Below are 21132 nucleotides of genomic sequence, written 5' to 3'. Positions count from 1 at the left end.
GAACATTTAGTTTCCCTGAATTTCGCATGAAAGCGCGCGCGAGTCCCTCGAATCGTAATGAAAAAAGTTTAACGCGTCCCTTTACCTCGGTTCCATTTTTATCAAGAATTAATACGGATTTGAGAGAAAGAAATTTTTCCTATTCTCACAGAATATGTCGACACCATTGGCAAGATCCTCGATATCCCGGTATCCCCGAACCGAAATATCGAACACTGATCTCGAATTCAAAGAGGACGGAGTTTCTTTGATCTTTCGAACTTGGAATTTCCAATAATCGCGCGGAGCGTTGTCTTGTCAGCACGTTATCGGGGCTGGAAAGTCAACTGCTGGTTAAAGGTTTAAGAAAGGATCTTTGGACAAGCCGTGAACCGAGAATCGAACGAAAACAGTTTTGCTCGTTCCTGTTTCGTGCCCGTGAAAGTTGGCAGAGCGATGTATTAAGCATCGCTAATCGAGGTAAGTTAGTCGACAGGAAGGTAGGAAGAGTAAAGTGGTAACTCGGCTGGCATCGGGAGCAGCTCGCAAGGGCCAGGAAGAGCATTAGCTGGCCCCCAGAGCCTTCCGCTAAGTGCTGCAATTTATTTTATTACCCTCCACGTCCGCGTTTGGAAACCGTCAGTCCGTGCTTCCGATAGCAACTCGCGAAAATGTAATTTATCGATTAGCCGAAAAACTTCTGTCGGATTTCATTTCGACGCTTCTCGGTTCGTGAACGAAAATTCATCAGAAACGATATTGTATCGTTTCGTATTCACGAATAACACGTGCATACAGGATTACGTAACACTTGAAAAGTTGCTTTTCATTTCCCAGAAATACGCACATCGCATATATTGTCATTGATTATTCGACGTTTGTCTTATCAGCGATCATTGTTTTCCATTGCAACTATCGTAGTTCCACGCGCGATAAACCGATAGAATTTTTTTCGGTTACCCAATACATAGAATTTTCGGGGCTCGTAGGATGCTGACGAACAGGGGCGGGTGGCAATGGGGCTTGTATCGACGAGGCGAAAACAGAAAGCGGGGTCGTTTTGCTGGCTGTTGTTGACACTTCGTTTCTGTCGACTTTCTCTCCCCGTCCCAGCCTCTTGTTCGCAAACGAGAAGTCTGATCGGATTTTCCTTTCAATTGTCTTTTGATTTACGGTGTCGCCACTCTCTGAACAGCACTGCGGTGATGTAACGTGTACGTTTCTGCTCGCTTGTCTCCGCGAACGGGGTGAGGTGGAAATGAGCATGAAAATAGAACGAATCGAGCGTGGCGAACGTGGAAAACCGGGTCATCCGATGAATCGAACCGTCGTTGTTTCGCTGCGATGATTATTGAGTGCATTTAGCGAGTTCGTGTGTCGTTTTCGGGAAACTTGTTTCTTGCCTATCCGCGCATAACTATCAAGCGAAAGATGAAATGGGAAAAAATAGACAATTACCGTGGTTTGCGTTCTGAAAGAAGGTTGTTTGCTTAAAAACGAGGGGAAAAGAAAGGTAGAACGTTCTAACGATCGTTTAAGGAACATCGTTTAAAAGAAATGTAAGCCCGTATGTCGTCAGACTCACGTTTAAAGTGGGACGAAAGCAAAGTACCGGAAACGTGGGTGGTTTGCGCGTGACAGAACAACAACGCGTTGAAAAGAAAAAGTGAAATTCCGTGCCGTGGAGCAATTCGACCACGATTCGTTGTGGGATTACCGCATTGCTCAGCGACACGTGATATAATTCTGTGCTGTTAATATGAAATAAATCCGACGCTTTGGCCATCGTTTTCCACTCGCGAGGCAGGGCTTAAACATAACTAAATACGCTCGAATATGTCGTTTAAACGTGATGTTGTTTGTTCGACAGGTACATGTATCGAGGGGCTTTAGAAAATAATTCTCTGTATCATATTTGTGGTTTATAATTCGCTCGGCTTTTATAACTATTCGAACTAACTAATTTCTGAATTCAAATTTCGCCCTCTGAATCAAGACCATTAGACGGACGTTTCAACTGTTTGCCTTATGAATTTTATACAGATACACAGTTTTATTATCGTTTGATATTCAATATTTATCAAAGCCAATGATGAAAGTAGGGTCGTAATATTGCTTCTTACTTACAAGACTAGAATACAATTGCTTCAACAGCAGCGGCTCTTTATGCTTTCGTATCTGTATTTTCCTTTTTCACTTGGAGGGAGGAAACGTAACGACGACCACGAATTGCAAGAAAGCGTAATGGCAAATTAGACTCCGTAAATTTCCGGCTTTTATTATTCTCTTTCTTTTCCACCCAGAGGCCGAAGAGGCTCCAGTTATTTCGCGTAGGGATCTCGCGGAGTGAAATTACAAGCCGCTTCCGTTGGCATTTTAATATCAGAACGTTTCGTAATATTCCGATGCAGCGTTCATCGGTAGACAATATCGGTAGTACGTAACGCAAAACGATTGCAAAAACAGCTGACGCAGAAGACGACGTCAATTTAAATGTAACGCAACCCGAGAGTCAATGGAAATGAAAACACTGGCAACAGCGAGCAACCGAATCGTTCTGTTTATTTGCGAATAGAATGAAAATTTCACCGATTCCCGTCAATGGAAATATTGAACTTGTCATTTCCGCGATGTTCGTTTGTTCAAAATATAAATCATAATCGTAGCGCAAATGAGGGCGGGGAAAAATTATAATCGCGATGATAAAAATTGAATAAAAGCAAATGAAAAGCTATTCTAACCAGTGCTTCAGTATTAAAGATAATTTATCAAAACCCTGGTATTGCTTATTCGTTTGAAACAGAATCGTTAGAGAAAAGATACTATAGCGAGAACAGCTTGTTCGAATAAAACTTTTATTTCGATTATTGCCGAAGTAGGAAGTCGTCGACGTTCGTTTCCTCCAGGAAGTTTTATTTCTCCGATAAAGTAACTTTTAATTAAAAACTAATTTTTTTTAGCGAAACATAGTATCATTGGGGATAATATTAATTTCAGTATAAAACAAACGTGAATGAAATACTACCCATGAGAATTCTTTTGAAAACATACAAGTATATAAGGATTAATAAAAAAATTTCAATTAAATGGATGAAATATAGAAAAATTATTCTTTACGTATGTATGTGGAAAGGGGAAAAATTAAATGAATGAAATTAATCAAGATCGGGTAGATTTAGTTAGCAGACAGGAAAGCAGAGGACTGCTCAATTGATTTCGAAAACGATTTTCCCCAAAAACGATTTAGATCTCTGGTAATCCCCGGGCTCCGGTTGTCGAAGGCAGGGAACAAGTGGAACAAACGGTTCCAGGTAGAAAAGCCACGCAGTCAGAGCAATTCTGCCAATCGACACTGTTTTTTTAATTTACCGCCATTTTCCACCCTCCTCTTCAAATTTTTTTTGTCTCCTCGCACGTTTCGTTCCCTGTAACGAAATGTCCGCAATGCTGAGCTTAATACACTGTTTCTTAATTAAGTAATTGAAAGGTAGCGTGACGTCGAACGAGCAAACCTATCAATTACACTCTCGATTGATTCGAGTGGTTTGTATCGGGACGTCAGTTCCATTGTCCCAGATACAAGAAGGAAACGAATGGAGAAAGGGGGTGAGAAATGGTGATCGAACGGACACAGAGAATATTGTCACAGTCGTGATAAAGGAAACTTAGTAAAATGATTGATATTTATTTAGAAATCATTATAGCCTTTTCAAATGCAATGAAATAATAAAAGGAATAGAAAGGATTTGCGTCGAATCAAAGGTGTTTCACACCTGTCTTTCTGCGAAATCTCTTTCCATCCAGGAATCTAGAAATAGAGAAACAAACTGGGGCAAAGAGAAGTAGCGGGTTAGAGTAGTGCAAAATTCAGTGACACAACGATGCAATGGTGCAAAAAACAACACAGTCTACATTATGAGACGGGGAGAAAGAAAGAGAGAAAGAGGGGGAGGAGGAAAGAAAAGTTAGAGGAGGTAGAGGAGGAGAATAGCGGAGCGGGGGATGATCGTCGTGGCGTTTGCGCCTGGGGTTGTCGAGGACAGCGCAAAGAGGGTGTGCAAGGGTGATCGGCGTAGGTGGTGGTGCACAGAGGTGGGAGGACAGGGAGAGGCGTGGAATTGGTGGAAGCAGTCAGTGGCTCGCCGCGCGCCACAACGACCGTGGGATCTAGTCGTTCAGTTTTTCCACTTGTTACTGTATCGTGCCCTTTTCTCGCCCCCGTCGTTCCCCTTCCCCCCCGGTTGCCTTTGTTTCTTTTTTTCTCTTCTTCTTTTCACACCTGGACCGTACAACAACCGATCGACACTCGTGGTCTTGAAACGTGCCGCGATGGTGCAAACACGACGCGTCGAACTCAAACAGCAGCATCGTCATCTGTGATCTAGTGCTTCCGGTTGTCGAGCGATCCTGATTTAGTGATCTGGGAAACACGGTGCCATTGTTGTTGCAGTGTGAATTTAGAAATGTAAAGAAAACGACCGGGTTCTCGTATATCGTGAACAAGTGACACACTTATTTCGTGTTATCGAATTTTTACTACAGTTTTTGAGTATGTGCTTTCTTTTATTTGTGGATAAATTTTGGATGTAAATATTTTTTGCAAGGCACGATGATGTTCGCGCGTATACTTAATCGGGAATATTATAATTGAAAATTCTAGTTCGTATTTTGAATACATTATAGAAATTGTACGTCGCGTAAGTCTTCGTTGCTTCTGGAAAATTTCATAACCATCATGCCGGCTGCTTCTTTTCCTAACTTTTCATTATGAAAGTGTGCTTTCAAATTCAAATATTAAATTTCTTCCTTCGCGAATGTCGATCGTTTCTCTTCGCCGATACTGTTCGAGATAAAATCGTTTCTAAAGTCTAAAATAATAGGCACCGTTCGTTTAGGAAGCGTTAACAGCATCGTGTCGGAGATGCAAAAATTATTTACATTAATCTACAGCTGTTTACGTGACAAGTGAGACTCGACGGATAGTTTGATTGGTGCAATTGATCGTGAAACGATCGCCGGTGAATTTTCATACGATGTTGCGTCTCTCGTGTTCCTGACGCCACCTAACCGACTGTGATCCGTATTGGCAGCGCACGATTTGTACAGGGTGCAATCGACTCGTGTGCGCCGCGTTTTTCACGAGTTCTCGATACGCGAAAGGGACGCGTTCGTCCGTGTACGATCCGGCTGGCAAATCGAGAACGCGGGATTAATTCGTTGTTGAACGAGATCGCTGATGCGTCGACCTCTCGTCGGCTAGTGTCTGGCTGTTGACCGAATTTCGTCTCTTTCTTTTTTTTTTCTTCTTTTTCTTTCTCTCTCTATTCCACACGGTAAAGCTCGTGAAAAGTGAATGACGTTCGCCTCTGTTCGTCCGTCCACGATCTTTTTGGGATAATGGTGTTCGGAGGAAGGGTTGGCCGCTTTGTTCGGCCGCGATGATTCGCCTGTTTCCCGGCTGATGAATTTCCACGAACTTCAAAGGAGGTAACGTAGCGTGGCTACCGCGTCGAAAAAAGACTAGAGTCGGAGGAGGATTTTTTGTTGGTCCCTTCGTGCAAGGGAAAAAGGAACTTGTTAGATATATGCAGACACAGACACGTACGGTGTTGTCGATCTCCTCGAGTACTGAAATTGCTGGCACTCGTTGAAACGAAAAATGGTTCGTTCGCGGCCATTACCAGCCGGCAGGAGAACAAATGTGGCCGCGGTTACGGGCTCGTGAACCAGCGAAAGTGGAGGAACTTTTTTTTTTTTCTCTCTCTCTCCTCGAAGGTACTTCTGTCACCGAGACTGAATTATATGGATTTCACAATGGTGCTACGATAATTCGTCGCTGAACACGACGTTTCGAAAACATTTCAGTTCCATTAAGGCGTAGCCGAAAAAATCTACCGTTTGATGGAAATATTGGAAATGGGTGTAAGGGTGGTTATCGACGTAAAGAAAAATGGAAACGCAAAGTGACAGTTAATTTTGATAAAGGATAAAGTTTAAAGACGAGGGAAAGGAGTTTTGAATTTCTTAGGAAAAGTAGTAGCATAATTATCGTCAGTTTTCTCTGTAATATCCACATTTAAATACTCTGCGCGAATCACGGGATAAGTAAGAAGAAGCTTAATTTCCGGGAAAGCAGTTGCGAGACTGTTGTATCGTTAAGTAAATCCTGCCGGAGTGTAGAATATAACGGTAGGCAAATAAGGAAGTCCTTTTCCCTTCTCATTTTCGTCGACAATTTTATTGAAACGACGGATCTCTCGTCCCTTTCTTTCGCACGTGAAAGTTCATCAAAGACGAGCCTAACAAATTTTTCCAGCGAACACTTCGTACGTTTGTTTCGCGTCACGTTGTTGCCACAGTTTTCTCTTTCTCTCTCGTTATTCTCGAATAATTTCTCTGTTCGTCCTTTAGCCTCGACCGAGGTCGACACCCTTCAAAAGCGAGATAAGCAACGGTTTTCATTTCCTGCTAGAAGAATCGCGACTACTCGCGAATGTCGAGTAATGAAAATGCGACTGTGGTTTCAGACGTCTCTTGAGACAACATTGACGCGAAACGTAACAATTCCTCTCATCGAAGTAACTCGAAATTATACTATTAATTGAAATATCTCCACACTTTGATGTTGAAATTATTCTATCATTTTTTTATTTATCTATTTTTAATTCGAGTCGATTTCACCCACTCGTACAATGATTTACAGCTCATCCAATTTTAATTACTGCCTGAAATCGATCAAGTCATTCCGCGATGTTTTTTAATTATTCTATCCATAAACTGCAGCTGTAGAAGCTCGGTTAATATTTTCTCTCGTTCATACACTCTCTGCACTTAAAAACACATTTATCTTGGCGGAATAAATCCGTAGCAAACAGTGTAACGAAAGTATCGCTTTCCGTGGGAGCAATTTGATTCAGATAAACGGGCGATAAAATTAAATGGATCGTAAATCCTGCAGATTCTTCCGAAGATAGTGTCTCGTGCATTACAGAATTTTAAAATTACAAAATAATAGTACGGTGGCAGAGTTTCGGCGTTAAAAGACTCGTCTAACAACCTGGTTTACCTGTTGCAGCTTCAAAACGCGTCGTATATTCTGCTATGTGTTTCATTTAATTAGCGAAAGTGACGTCGAATCGGTAATACCTGCCGAGAATACAGTGGCTGAAATATTTATAAAGCAGCTAGTTGTTACACGAGCGCAAACCTTGTCTTCGTGTTTCCGGTTACCTCTCAATTCAGTACACCCTTTGATTCTCGTCACGATTTGTCGAACGAAACGATTCGACCCTCCAGATTCGTCGTAAAGTATCGATAAAATCTCTGGAGCAGCTGATGTTGGGTTATACGAAATACAGGTTAAAGAATATCGATAGCGGTGGCTATCAATAGTTCCCAATGATCATCACTTACATCCTCTAATTAAAATTCTATAAATATGCAAAAATTTGAAAGTGTTTTAAAAATGGAAATCGATAATAATTAATACTCTAAACGTATTGCGCCATGAATGGTTCCAAAAACAAAATAAAAAAAAAGAATATTCAAATTTTCGGGTGAAAATGCGAACAACGGATCACAATGAAAACATTTCCTTTCGGTTGGTCATTGTACGAACGGTGTTATGAAAGTTCGCGCGATCCATTTCGCGCGGCGTTGTTTCGAGAGGAAACGATTCGAACACGGGTCAACTTTTATGGGCAATTCTCGGAAGAACGATCAACGAAATAAATTGCCGGCGTACGCGATAAAAAATCGAAAGATGGCAGGAGGGGAGAGGGGTGACATAGGAGACCGCACACGAGTTTGGAAAAGTTGAAGGTAGATATTACGCGGCTATGAAAAATGAGCGACACCTAAGAAAAAGGGTATCATCCCCTTTTTTCTCTCGTACTATCACGCAGTCATGAAGCGGGACGAGCATTTAATAAAAAACCAATTGGATGACCTCTTTCGCGACAGTGGCCTTGTTTCCCGTATAAAACACCTTCTTTCATGGGCTCTTTCGTAAATTGCAGCCAGTTAAGTGTCGCGTAGATAAAGTACATACTTTACGATGCTCAATCGAGGATTATGAATCAGTATAATGTTTGATTAGGATACTTATATCCTGTCGAATTAGTCAGATTAATGAATCAAAGTTTCACGAAGATCTATGCGTAAAATTTGATTCCAAGTAAAATACTAATGCTATCCGAAAAGGTTGATAAAATATATTTTCAACATTGACCGACCTACTTTGTTATTCGCTACCATTCCCCGCGTACAACGCGAAAAACGAACAGTTTCAACGGGAATGAAAAACGGCACGATTGCCGTTGTCAAATGGATTACCGAAGCATCATGTCGAACTCGTATTCATTAGTCAAACGAGTTCGGTTGTCGACACTCGGTTCGTCGTGTTTGATAAATCAATTACAATCTAGGACATCGAAACGCTCGTTGCGTCGAATTCAAACTTTCATAATGCATCCTTCGGCGTTGTTTGCTTAGTAAATCTCGTTGGGAAACAATTAATGATCGCGTCGTGACAAAAGGCCACCGTCCACTCTCGCAAATCCCTGGAAAGTTTGCAACAAGTTAGCTCGAGAAACTTATTCAGAAGAAAGTCGAACAACAACGTTGTTTACTGCTAAACCTGGCTGTGAATCTGATCAATTTATAGCTTTCTCTATGAGATTTCATTTTAATTATTTTGTCGCGTTAAATTGGTAGCGAATGCGTTAACGAGAGGCTCACGAATTTTCCTTCGTCTGAATAACGAAAAGGTTTCCACGAGTGATCGAGCGATTCGATAATGATTTTTGTTCGAAACAGTTGAAAACGATGCTCTTGGATGTACTCGATGTTTCGAACGACAGCTTCGGGCGTTTCAATTAAAGTGTCTCTATTGTCGAATCGAATTATCACTCGAAGCACGTCCTTCAGTTTTTCCATCCCGTTTCGTAGATTTTACGGTAACGAGGACGATATTTGCACGAGTGAAAGGAACGAGGAAAAAGGGTTTACAAATATTTAGCTTCCCGATGCTGGGAAAAACTCTCGCCGGTTCGTGAAAACAACACCGTGTGTATGTACATATGCATACTGGTAGCCTTAGGACACTTAACAAACTTCATGTATACATAACATACGTTGCGCGATCATTGCGAAACACGAAACAACCACGAAATCACGTTATCGTACTAGAAAGATATACAAATATTCGTATTATCGTTTCTATGATTTTTCGGAAAAAAAAATTGGTTGATTCGCGTACTTGATTGATTTGTCGGATAGACCGTTGACCAGTCGCGTTTTCTGATTACTTATTTGTTGAATAAACGTTCGTTGGTCGTTCCGGATTTGAATTTGCCCGAGGGAACCTTGTCAAAGCGTAGAAACGATCGCTCTGTTCAGTTTTACAGCCGCTTTGAATAAACTGAGGTTTAAAGGGGAAAATCTCGCGTGTATCTCGAAATGAAGAGGAACTTTCCTTTTTACGGTTTCGTGAGTATAAATAATCTAGATTGGATACGTTTCATGAAGTTAGACTTTGTATTCCATGGAGTCATCGAGAGAAATTATTGCAAACAGTACTCGTGGAAAGTGATGCATCTCGGTTCGAATGATCCTCTGGAGCTAGTTGTATCTGATAATTACATATTCCCTGGACGATAATTACCTTAACTTCACTCCAGAACTATGTCCAATTCCATGAAATCAATTTCCAGCTATTCGAGCCCAATGTACTAAATCAAATAGTCTATAATCGATATTGTAATAGCGTAACAAGAGAATTGTCTGGTGATCATGTCCACAAGGGAACAGCACGAATCATAAGTCAAATTCTTTTGCTTAATGAAGGAACTAAAATTTAATAGAAGTCATTTGAGGTGAACTTGAATAGTTGCAGCTGACGAAAGATTAAGCCGTTGCTGACGATAAAGGGTTTTCCTGAGCCACGTGTCTTTAAGGACACGAAGGATTTGCATATCGACTCAACCAGTTTGCATGAACGCGCGTTTGCGGTAAACCGTTGAATAGAATTACTACCTAACTTGTGGAGGATCGTGCGTGTGTGTGTGTATGTGACGTAGATCGTAGATGCACGCAGACATATGTGTCCTCAGTCGTACATTAGATTGTCATTGGTTGGAATTGAAATGTGGATAGCGAGGATCACGTGGAATTAAATGCATCGGTTCTGTCCATTAAAGGATCGTGTGACCAATGAAATTTCCTGACCTATCAAAACTTTGCGCTCACAGAGTCCCTTTCAAGCTTTTCATCGTCCAATTTGCTCCATTCCTATTGATCTTAAGTATCGAGTTGGAAATGCACTGGTTAGGAAATTTGCTTATTATGAATGGTAATTCAGGATAAGTGGGGTTTATAATGTCGATCTGAAACGTGAATAGTGAATAGCGAACAGCTAATAGATCGAACTGGGAATGAATATTTTTGGAGTACAATTTGACTTTGAAAAGATACAAGTTGAAATTGCGTAGATTCAGGTGTGAATAAAAGTGTCTCTGATTGAACAAAAAGGATGAAGCGAAACTTACATTTTTGGCCTTCAATGTCATTGCATTGGTACGATTGAGACTTGGAAACTTATCTCCGGAAGGTCGGCGATGCATGGGACGTATTGTTATACGTAAAGTTACCTGAATGGTAAACCATGAGAAAACAAGGTTTTAATGGAATTCGTGCATAAGGTAGATGGAACAACAGTATATCTTCGTTATGAGACGGAACCGCAATCAATAACGACGCTTTTACCGACGCATACTACAATACCACAGTCGTCAATAATGGGTGATGTCGTGGTGGTTGTAGAACCACGTGGCAGGTGTTTCAAATTAATATCTGGTCCATATTAACAACGTAGATCAGATGGTGAAGAAACGTGTAGAAATTATTTCTATTTATTGTCATTAAAAGAAACTTCTGCTTGTTGGTCCGACTATCCATATGGTTACACTACTCGTTCTCGTGTTACCTTGAGACTATACCACTTATTTCATAAGTATTTCTTAACTGTTCAAAAATTTAATATTCTTAAATTATCGAGACAGAATAGACAATGAAATATACTTGTTCCAAAGAGGAATGGAAAACTCGATATTTCTTGGAAGACAACTGGAAATTGAGAATTTCAGTGGACTATCTTTCTCGACTGACGTTTCTTTAGAAGAAGATCGAGTTATGCCAGTCCGTACGTCGGGACTTGTAATCAGACGCGACATTCCAGCAAGAATAATTACAGTCTGCCTTGAACGAGCGGAAGTTAAGAGTTTGAATTTGCAAATCTCACTGTGGTTCTACCATTCCCCTCTTCTGTCGTTTCTTCTGATTCTTCTTCTTCTTCTTCTTCTCGTTTCGCTGTAGGGCCCCTCGTTTTCCCGCGGAATTTGTCGAATTAACTTTGTAAATTTGCATCCCCCTACCACCGTACCAACTACCAAAATTAAACTGCAAAGCTACCCCCGGAGATGAATACGAAATTTTTCAGTCCCCGAACTAATTTCCGTTTAAGGTTACCGTTCTAAGTAAAACGAAATGTAACAAGTTTCATGGTCCGTGGACCATGGTTTCATGGGCAATACAGAATACCGTTTTAATTGCAAATTCTCCCATGTGTTTTGATAGGATGCAACCTGTCGAATCGCATCAAACGTAGTTTGCAACTTCAATAAAGATCGGAGATCAGCCACGGGAGGATGCGTTTACGTTAATTTTCACTGGTTTACCACATAAATTTTCTTCTGTCTTAGCTAGTTGCAGGTAAACGGTGTTTACGTGTAACACAATTAAACTTGCTACAACGAAATCAGTGGAATGCAGCTATTTTGCCCGCGAGAGTTACGGCTGTTCCATGAACAAAAGCTCCTCCGCTTCTTCTTCCGTGTAATTCGATTTCAGAGTCCATTAGTTTATGTTAATTTTTCTCGGATGCGCTTCGAACGGTTAACGAACTCTGAACAGAATGCTTTGCATTATTTAATGGACTGACTAAATCCGTAGTATCGTGGGTCGAAAGTTGTGTTTTTGACGAGGAAAATTTCGCCGGTGAACGCGATTAACGCGATAACCCACGGGCGTGGAAATTTGATACGAAACTCGGGGATTAATTAATTATGAGCATTCTGTAAGCGTTACTCGCGGAAACGGTGCCGTTCGCGAGGAAACTTCGAGACGTTGATTAAGCGTGCTACCTGAAAAATTACCCAATAATTGAATACCGTGCTTCTTCTTTAACTACCGCTTCGTTAGGTTATCGAATATCTCTCGCGAATTACAAACTCCTTGTGAAGTTCAATTTTTTAACCGGTGTAACGATTCCTCGCCGGGGATGGGGGAAAGGAGAAAATTTGAAACTCGCCTATGAAGCTAGCTGCAACTGCACCCAGGAATCTTCATCTTTCCGGTAACTTCGAGCGACGAAAGTGCAAATACCGTAGCCGAAGCTATCCACGTGGGTCGTACCGCTTTCTAAATAGCATTGCAAGCTTCATTAAAGTATGTTGCCGCATGAATAACTACAATTGAAACGCTTGAAACTTCTTTAGGAAAGTTTCCATGAGCCGGAGATAAACATGTTTTCCGTTTCGAAGTTCGTTTACGATGTGTACGCAGCAGTGTTCCACTTTATCCGGTTATTTATTCGTACGGGATGAACCCTTTTCCGGTGTGCACGGTAAAACAATGACGAATGTTAAATGCAAGTAGCGCGCATTTGATGAGATAGATGTTCGAAAGGAATTAGGTTGTCTATTTGCAAGATTGCATATCTTAGCGACTGAATCTGCGTAATTGAAATGCGAGGTCTGGGATGGTAGTAACGATTGAAGTGGTACTTCTGAGGCTTCTAGCTGGGTCATTAAAGTTAATGAGTGCCAGGATGGAAGGACATATTACGGAGAAACAGTGAATCAGTTTGAAGCGTTCTACTTTCGAAGGAATATGCGTTTAGGAGGCGTCGGATTTCGTAGAATCTTCCTTTCTATATGTATATCTAAAAGTAGCTCGAAAAGTTGCAAAATTTCCTTGAAAAAATATCGTATCGTAGAAGGAAGCAAATCGTCCGTAATCTCAAAAATGGCACCATAAACGATTATTGTAAGCGCACATTGTTGTATCATGATCTCTTTTGAAAATTGAACGTCGTGCCGCGAAGCTTATCCGAGCGTGGGGTTCGACTCGGTGAAGCTGTAATTCCAAAGCGTTTCGCTCGGTATATTTCGTTGGGTATGCGGTTACATGCGGCGTGCATTTTCGGGAATATCAGGGCACCCTCTGCGAACCTTTCGGACGTTCCTTCGGGATGAGACGTGATCGCATGAGCGAACTGCTGCCGGTGGACTTGCTCGCTGAGACGGCATCTTACGCAGCCGACTGGAATAAACGTGGATGTTTGTACCCGGTTGAATCAAGCTTGGAAGCCCGGAAGGTACCGCGGAGTTTCCGCTAAGGACTCGTAATTTCACGAAGAAATTGAAGGAGAAAAAAAAAAGAACGAAGAATTGAGGAAGAAGGGAATTGAAAATTCGATAAAGCAAAACCATTTGTTCGGAGTGAATCGATGCGCATCGCGTAGCTTGTTATTCGTTTCTGGTACCGGTAGCTGGCTCAGTTTATTCGTTAATGATATAAATAACGAGAGTTCGCGGTTTCCAACGTGATAAATTATTTCCATTTCGTTCAACGTTACGTTACATTGTTTTACGGTTGGCCTGCGTCGAACATTAGCGTTCTCAGCTTGATGAATTATTGTAATTCCAGTGAAGCGAGACACTGACTGGAAGTGAAGCTTTCTTCCGCCGCATTTCGAGGCGCAATTTCCAGAAACTTGCGGAATTTCCAAGTCCCGACTGTACTCCGAGTCGGTCTCGACAACTCGAGAACGCGACAGACATTTTTCTTCTTTCATCGTTTCTCGAGTACACAAGGGATGATGTGTTTTTTTTTTCTACCAACCCTTTCATCTACATTCTCTTTTTCTGCGTTTCTTTATTCCCTTGACCCCGCGTCCTCGAACAGAGAGTTCTTCTCTTCCATGTTTTTGTCAGATTTCTTGTTCCATATCAAACGAGAAGCTGCGCGCAACCATGTACACGTATCTTACAATATAGGAGGTACATGTTATTAAACTTCGAAGAAAATTACACCGTCCTGTCGCACGCGTATGCTTTTTAATAAATATATAATTTTGCATTTTTACGATGGTGTAGAGATTTTCTAATGAAAAGAAAAGAGAAGGAAGAAAATTTAGTCAAACTCGGCCACGTCGGATTATCGAGCAGAAAATTCGTCACCAGACGATTAACCCAACATTCGCGTGTATTCCGCGCCACGGAAATCGATTCGAAAAGTTTGCGAAATTTTTCACTCTTTTCCGCTTGTTCCTGCATTACGATTCCCAATATGCCCACCCAATCTCTCTCTCATAAATTATGCGATCGTTGGGTGCTCGTGCTGGCCACGCTTCGAATGATTTTCATCGTAGTTTTCCCAACGGTAAATGTGGCGTGGAATATGCAAAGTCGAGTATTCGATTCGACGAGGCGCAGTTGGCTCTGTTTTCGGCCAACTTGTTTTCCCGTTTCTAAACTGAAAACACATGTGCGAATGGGTAAGAAACGGACAGAAGGTAGATGGTAAATTATATAAGGAGTAGTCGAAAGCGGACGGAGAATAGACCGTGGAACGGATCATCGAGCAGACTATATGATTATATTTCGGTCATATAACCCGTGGATACGACATGTCACAGATGAGCAAAGTGAAGTACCCTTCTGCATGCCATCTTATAATCTCTGCAGTTGATATGCCAAAGTTATAGCTGTTTAACAGTTCATCCTCGTAGCAGTATTCCTCTACTTATATCGCCATTTTCGTCGTTGCTACCCCGAGCTTTATCTCCTGGCAAATTGCAGTGACCTAAATCCTCTCGTCTACGTTCACTTTCATCTACCACATTTTAATCAGTGTAATAGCAACAAACCAAACACCTAGTTAATCAAAATTTCGATCTCTAATCGAAGATGCTCGCTCGATTCCCGTGTTTCAACGTTCGACGTCATAGGGCTGAAGGAGGATTCGAGCTAGGGTGCATGGGTCATACGAGTTGTTAATGGGTGAATAGCACGTGGCCAGGGGATTCTGGTATCCCGTGCAACGAATACTAATCCGGCAGACACTTTGTGCCTCGATCGGAATTCACGGCGATGCTTGACAATGCAATACGATCTGCTCGAATTGATCTCGTTCGTAATTGAAACGCGAGACCGAGCGTGTTCCCTGTTCCACGGGATTGAGATATCTCTCGGTGGCCTCCGAGAATGGCCGTCGCTGGAAGACTAATGAATCCCGTAGCACGCCAAAAATGTCGAAATTCCGGCGTACCGTGCGTTTCCAGCTCGCGCTTCAGAATATTACGTCGGTTGTTTCATGGATTTACGGGCTGCCCCGGGAATTGCTGGCTATTTCTGTTTTCCCTTTAAGAAAATTCTAACGACGACGTTCATGGTCGTCGTAATTTCGTTGCTCGTTGAAATTTCATTTAGTCGAACATACGACACGATGACTGTATTACATTTTTACACTTTTCATTTTATACTATAGTTGTCGTACGTTAGATGGGGGAAAAAATGATAAAATTACACAAATTTAACAGTTTGTTACGTGTTTGCATGTTCCAATAATTTAAACTGTCAAGCACAGGTAGTTGATACTCACTTTGCGTAGAAAAAGTTTTACACACGAGTATCTCCACAAATTGTTCAAATTTTGATTTTACCCGTGTCAATCATTTGATTAAATGTTTGAGTGTTTTTACACGTTCAATTTTACCTTTCCATCTATCGTTTCCAACCCCACAGAATAGTTGCATTTTCGATATCTAAAAACGAATCGAAAGCATGGACAAATATTCCTCGTATTTTCCAACTTTCCACTCGCACTATAAACACCGAGACATTTTGTATATTTATCCAAGACTCGGGTTGATTCACCTGCTCGTTTAATAACGGCTGTTAGGATCTGTTCGCTTTTAACGAACCAGCCATGCAACATCACGAACAAAAACGAATAATATGCGTGTTTTCGGCGTGTAAAAATAAAAGAAACTGATATTTCGCGTGTGAGGAGCGTTAGCAGATTTAATGACGAGATTTTAACAGTGTTTCGACGTGGTTATCCGGTTGGAGTTCTTTTCACGAATCATCTGCCGCGTATACGGTATGAATTTCGAGCGGAAAGCTACGGGCAAGCCTCGGATGAAACACAGAGAGGCGGTAGAAAACGGTGCGAGAGTGCTTTATAGAAAATGGAATGAAGAGAGGAGGATCGTCTTAATCCTCTCCTCCACCTCGGGGATTTTCATTCCCTTAAGAAACTCGCTACGGTGAATAGAATATGAACATTCGCGCAATGAAGCGTCGTACGTCGAGACGTGGTCCATTAATTATTCTTTCGCTTTCTTCCTTCTCGTTTCTTCGCTGCATTGAAACGCGAGGAATAACGAAAGAAAGTGAAACGGAGCTTGGTCGGGCAATATTTAAACGATTTCGATAAATGTATTTTGGATTTGTCCGGTAGCGCGAAAATTCGTCTGGATGAACAAGCCAGGATATGGATGAACAACGAAGTATACTCGCCAAGGTTTCATGAATAAATCATTGCATTTAGCACCGCGTGGAATTGGCAATGAATTTGAAATATATTCGCGCTATATGAAGCGTTAAATTAAATCGTATTGGCGATTTAATCAGTAACGATTTTCGTCGCGATTCGACGCACGCCTGACGAACTTTGTTGCACTTAATATATTTTTCTCGTCCCATCGACGTTTCTTGATTACCAGTTTATAAAGAAAAATTGAACCTGTTTATTTGAACTTGATCGACGAATTCATTTTGAAAAATTACTTAATAATTTGCTGCTTATTTGCAATTAACGATAATCATTATTAGATTTACACGATTGTTCTGTAATTCTGTTACCGTTAGTCGATTCGTTTAATTATTAATGAAGCTTTAATTGAAATTTAGTGTACCTGGTGCAATTTGGATTTGCCCTATATCGCGGTGATAAAAAGTTAGGTCTCGAGATTTCTACTTTCCACCGTTCGTATTTCTCCCTATATGATACTAGCGAAGGTTATTAAGGTAGTTATCATTATCATTAAATTCGCACCGTGAACACATGGAACATCGTCAGGGTTTAATTATGTAATCTGAACATGTTCTTATTTTAAACCGTTGCGTGTTCTCATTTCGCGACTGCAAAAAGGATATTAGAAAATTCTTTGTATTAAAAATTTGTAAGATTTTAAAAATGAAAATTAACAAAGTATCTCGGCTGAATTTAAGTCGAACGGTATAGTCGTGAGTTAGAGACGATTAATAGTCAAAGAAAAAGTTTCTCGAATTCTTCTTCCGGGTTAATTTTCAGCGCCGAAATTGGAAGGAAATTCCAGGCTCTGATTAAAATCTTCCTAAAGAAGGAACTCTTGAAGAGCCTTAATCCTAAAAATAGCGAAAAATGTCACGTTCCACGGGAAATTACACTCGAGTACCCGTCGGTGTCTTGAAATCTTTCATCAGCACTTTTCAAGCCTCGGATCTCATTTTATATTTTTCGTGATTTCGAAACGAATGGACCGTTTAATGAACGTAACGTCGCGTCGCGTCGGTGCATCGAGGTATCTCGGGAGATAACCATGATCGCTGAAGCTCGCAGCTTTAAGGTACGTCATACAGACATTATCGTTCCTCTGGCGACGTTCTTCAGCTGGCAACGAGCGAACCTAGAGGAAACAGAAGGGAACAATGTGATTTACGTTTCCACTTCTCAACAAACCGGGACTAATGTTCCTGTTCACGGGGATATGGTGCGTGTGTCACATACTGGCGACGAAAGCTCGTGGAAAATTGGCCGACGAAGAATTGGACGATATTTCTTCGCTCCGAATACCGAAATGGAAGCTGTCCGAGTTTTCAAAGACGAGGCCGAGTTATCTCGTCCCCCTTTGTCCTCTATCCGGAACATTTATTTCACGGCTCCGAGTAACAAACTCAACTTCAGTCCATCGAATTTCGAGTCGTTGCCTCGAAACTTTTCTCCGCTAGCTTATTGTCGAACTTAACGATATCAAATTTACCTGACTCGAACCATTGTTCATTTCTTTATTCATTCGCGTTAGAAAAATCAGTGGTATTTGTTCATCTCTCGTATGGCAATGATTTCGAAACTTGTACCATTCCGAATTCCAGAAGAACAACAGTGCATAGCAGCGTTTCCAGTGTGTTATTCAATATTGATCTTTCGGATGTCGTGACGCCGATGCGGGCGCCAGAGACGCTCGCTTTGTCGGCCACAGAACGTCCAGCAACGTGTCTCTGAACGGTTTCATTCACCATCCCTCCTTCCCTCTATCCGGATGTTTATCTAAACAATTAACCGAGAAGAGAGGAGGCAGCAAAGGCTTCGTTCAGAGAGAGAATCGTCGATTCCTCCTCTCGTTGTGCAGTGTGTAGTCTCGTCGAGGCACTCAGCGATACCGTTTAAGATCAGCCTTGAATACCAATGAATTGTTTAACATTGATCTAGCTTTAACATGGAAATCGGATTGCCTAAAGTGCCTTTGAACCTTCTCAAACACTCTGTCGTGTAAAAGATAGAAAAAAAGAAGTGGAATCCTTTAAATTCCTATCGTTCATAATAATAGGATCTCTCCGATCTGAAAGGAAATTCTTGAAAACAGAATTTTTAATTAAATTTTCTCAGATAATTGTGAATGCTAATTAGAATTTTTAAGATGCCTTAATTGCGTTCCTGAATAGACTTCAATGCCATTGTCAGCGTTATCTTTGTACAAACGCCGTCAGCACCACCCTCTTCGTGTCCCTTCTGTCCGTTGTACCAGGGGTCAATCGAGATTCAGTGGCGTAGACAGCGTTGAAGAACCCTGTTCCCTCGTCTAAGAGGGAATTAATTAACTACCGAGTGGCCGCTTGTATCTCCTCGATCCTTCTCCCTGGCCACGGTTCGTCCTACTGTCGAATTGTTCCGGCCAAATCCGCTCAAATTGACAACGTTGAGGAGACAACGGCTTGACGAGAGGAAATAACTCGGAGAAAATAGTCGACGGAAAGGTATCTCGAGTTTGAAATTGCAAGCCATCGCAAATACCATAAATAGGGCAAAAGATGAAATCAACAAAAGTCCATAAAAATGTCAATAACCATTTTATTTAAAGAAATCATATTTCCTACTTGCGAAAGAAAATTTTTCCCTCGCTCTGCAACATTTTTAATGTGTTCGCTTTTGATCGAAGATTAATCAAAGGTATCTCCGTATTAAAATTATTTCCACTCGCGAGGATAAAAACTGTTCCGAGAGGGTATTCGCGTGTAATAACGTCAATGGGAGTTACTCTTCGCAGAAACATGTCGACGAAATGGGTAATTACAGTTGAACTAACCGCAACGTTGAAACCGTGCTTCAGTGATTAGAGTGCACGTTTCCAATTAAACTGAAGTGTTCCTTCCGATGGAAAGAAGTTGCTTTTCCAAGACCGCACGGCGAACAGGAATAGTTCGATTGAGTTCGAAACGATCGTTCGAGTTTCGCAAAGCGTTTACCTGGATCACGTCGATCAAGACGTATTGCTGTAGGATAATAAACCTTAACTTCGTAGATGATTTAGAATTATCTCGGCAATTAGGAAACGTCAGGACACGTCGCGATGAACATCGACAGATGGAATTACAGTCGGTGATATCTGACGGGTATTCGATAACTAGCAAGATTCATATGTATCGGTCTAACAGCGTTTCTAACGATCAGCAACTAGAACCGCTCTGTCTCGTAATTTCTATCAATAACGATTGCAATGAAATAAAAATTAGAAAGCGATGCACTAAGTATAAATTAAGTAAAGGGTACTAATGTAAAAATCCACGTAACGAAGTCACGAATAAGAGTTGAAATTCTACCTCAATTATTCAATGAACTATTGTTCCCTTTATGGCATAGAATTACAGTTTCACTGCCATGTAGACAAAAGAATGATTGTTCCCGTTCTCGTTCTCGTTCTCGTTTTATTAACATTTTAATATCTGACGCGTAGTATTCTCCAAGAATGAGCAAGAGCATAATGTACCTAAGATAAAGGCGAGGAATTTATTACCGCATTGTTTTAACGTCAGTTTTCTGGACTCGGCGAAAATGTGTGCAACGCGGCGGATACGATGTATCACTTAGGCGGATGTTCTGCGTTCCCACCCCGTGTCTTTTTCACCCTTTGTTACCCTTTTTGCGACCTGAAACTCGACGAAACCCTATTCGATGCTTTTCTTTCTCTTCTTCCGCCATGCCACGTTATTGTGTCTCTTTTTCGGCCACTTTACCGTGTATGTTTCGGCTCGCGTTGCTACTCTTTGCCAGAAGTTACGAGAATAAAGCAAAGTTTATGACGTTTCGACATATTTATGTGCCGTGTAGGCAGCTATTCCACCGTTCGCGTACTTCTGGTAAACGTAATCGTCGGATAAATAAGAAGAAACGAGACGCTCTACCGTATTTCATTTACCTTCTCTTATTTTACCCGTTCCGCAAACGTTTCGTTGGAAAATTTTAACAATAGGATATCGCGTCGTTCCTTGCCTTTTGATCTGATTTTCTCGGTTCGTAACCGGTGCACGGGCAAACATCGATCGATCCGCTGTACGTTCGGTGATGTTACGATAACTTAATGTCGTGGAGGGCTAGTTTGGTAAGCTGTGATATAGCTTGGGGAGCTTGTATAACGAGCTTCGAATGTTTACAAAGGATCAGTGAGTAAGTATGAGCGGCATGCTTGCGAGTCTGCCTCTCGTATATTCTTGATGCAACCCTGTGGTTGCTCCTGCATCTGAATTTCATTATCTCGACACTTTGTCGCGTTCTACTAAAGATTTATTAACACCGTGATTGCCATGCGGCTCGTTGGTCATCGGTGTCATAAATTAAACATGTATGACTAATTAAAAATCAGTCTTAAAGCGACAGCGATGTTGTTCGTTATACGGGGACACAAGGGAATCGCAACGTACGTACATAAATCTGACCGCGTAAAGGATGAAAGGAAGGGACATGCGATCGAGCAGCTGGCGTAATTAATTG

The 21132-nt window shown here is 41.4% G+C and overlaps 1 protein-coding gene across 1 annotated transcript in view; it reads left to right on the top strand.

The window, feature by feature from the left end:
- LOC114883068 (disks large 1 tumor suppressor protein) overlaps positions 1-21132 on the top strand; it is a 335824-nt gene that overhangs the window by 66692 nt on the left and 248000 nt on the right. The gene's annotated exons all lie outside the window — the stretch shown is intronic.

This window comes from Osmia bicornis, chromosome 2 (genome assembly GCF_907164935.1).
Source record: "Osmia bicornis bicornis chromosome 2, iOsmBic2.1, whole genome shotgun sequence".
NCBI classification, from domain to species: Eukaryota; Metazoa; Arthropoda; class Insecta; order Hymenoptera; family Megachilidae; genus Osmia; species Osmia bicornis.
Note: the sequence above shows the minus strand (reverse complement) of the source record. Positions and strands in the feature narration are given on the sequence as shown.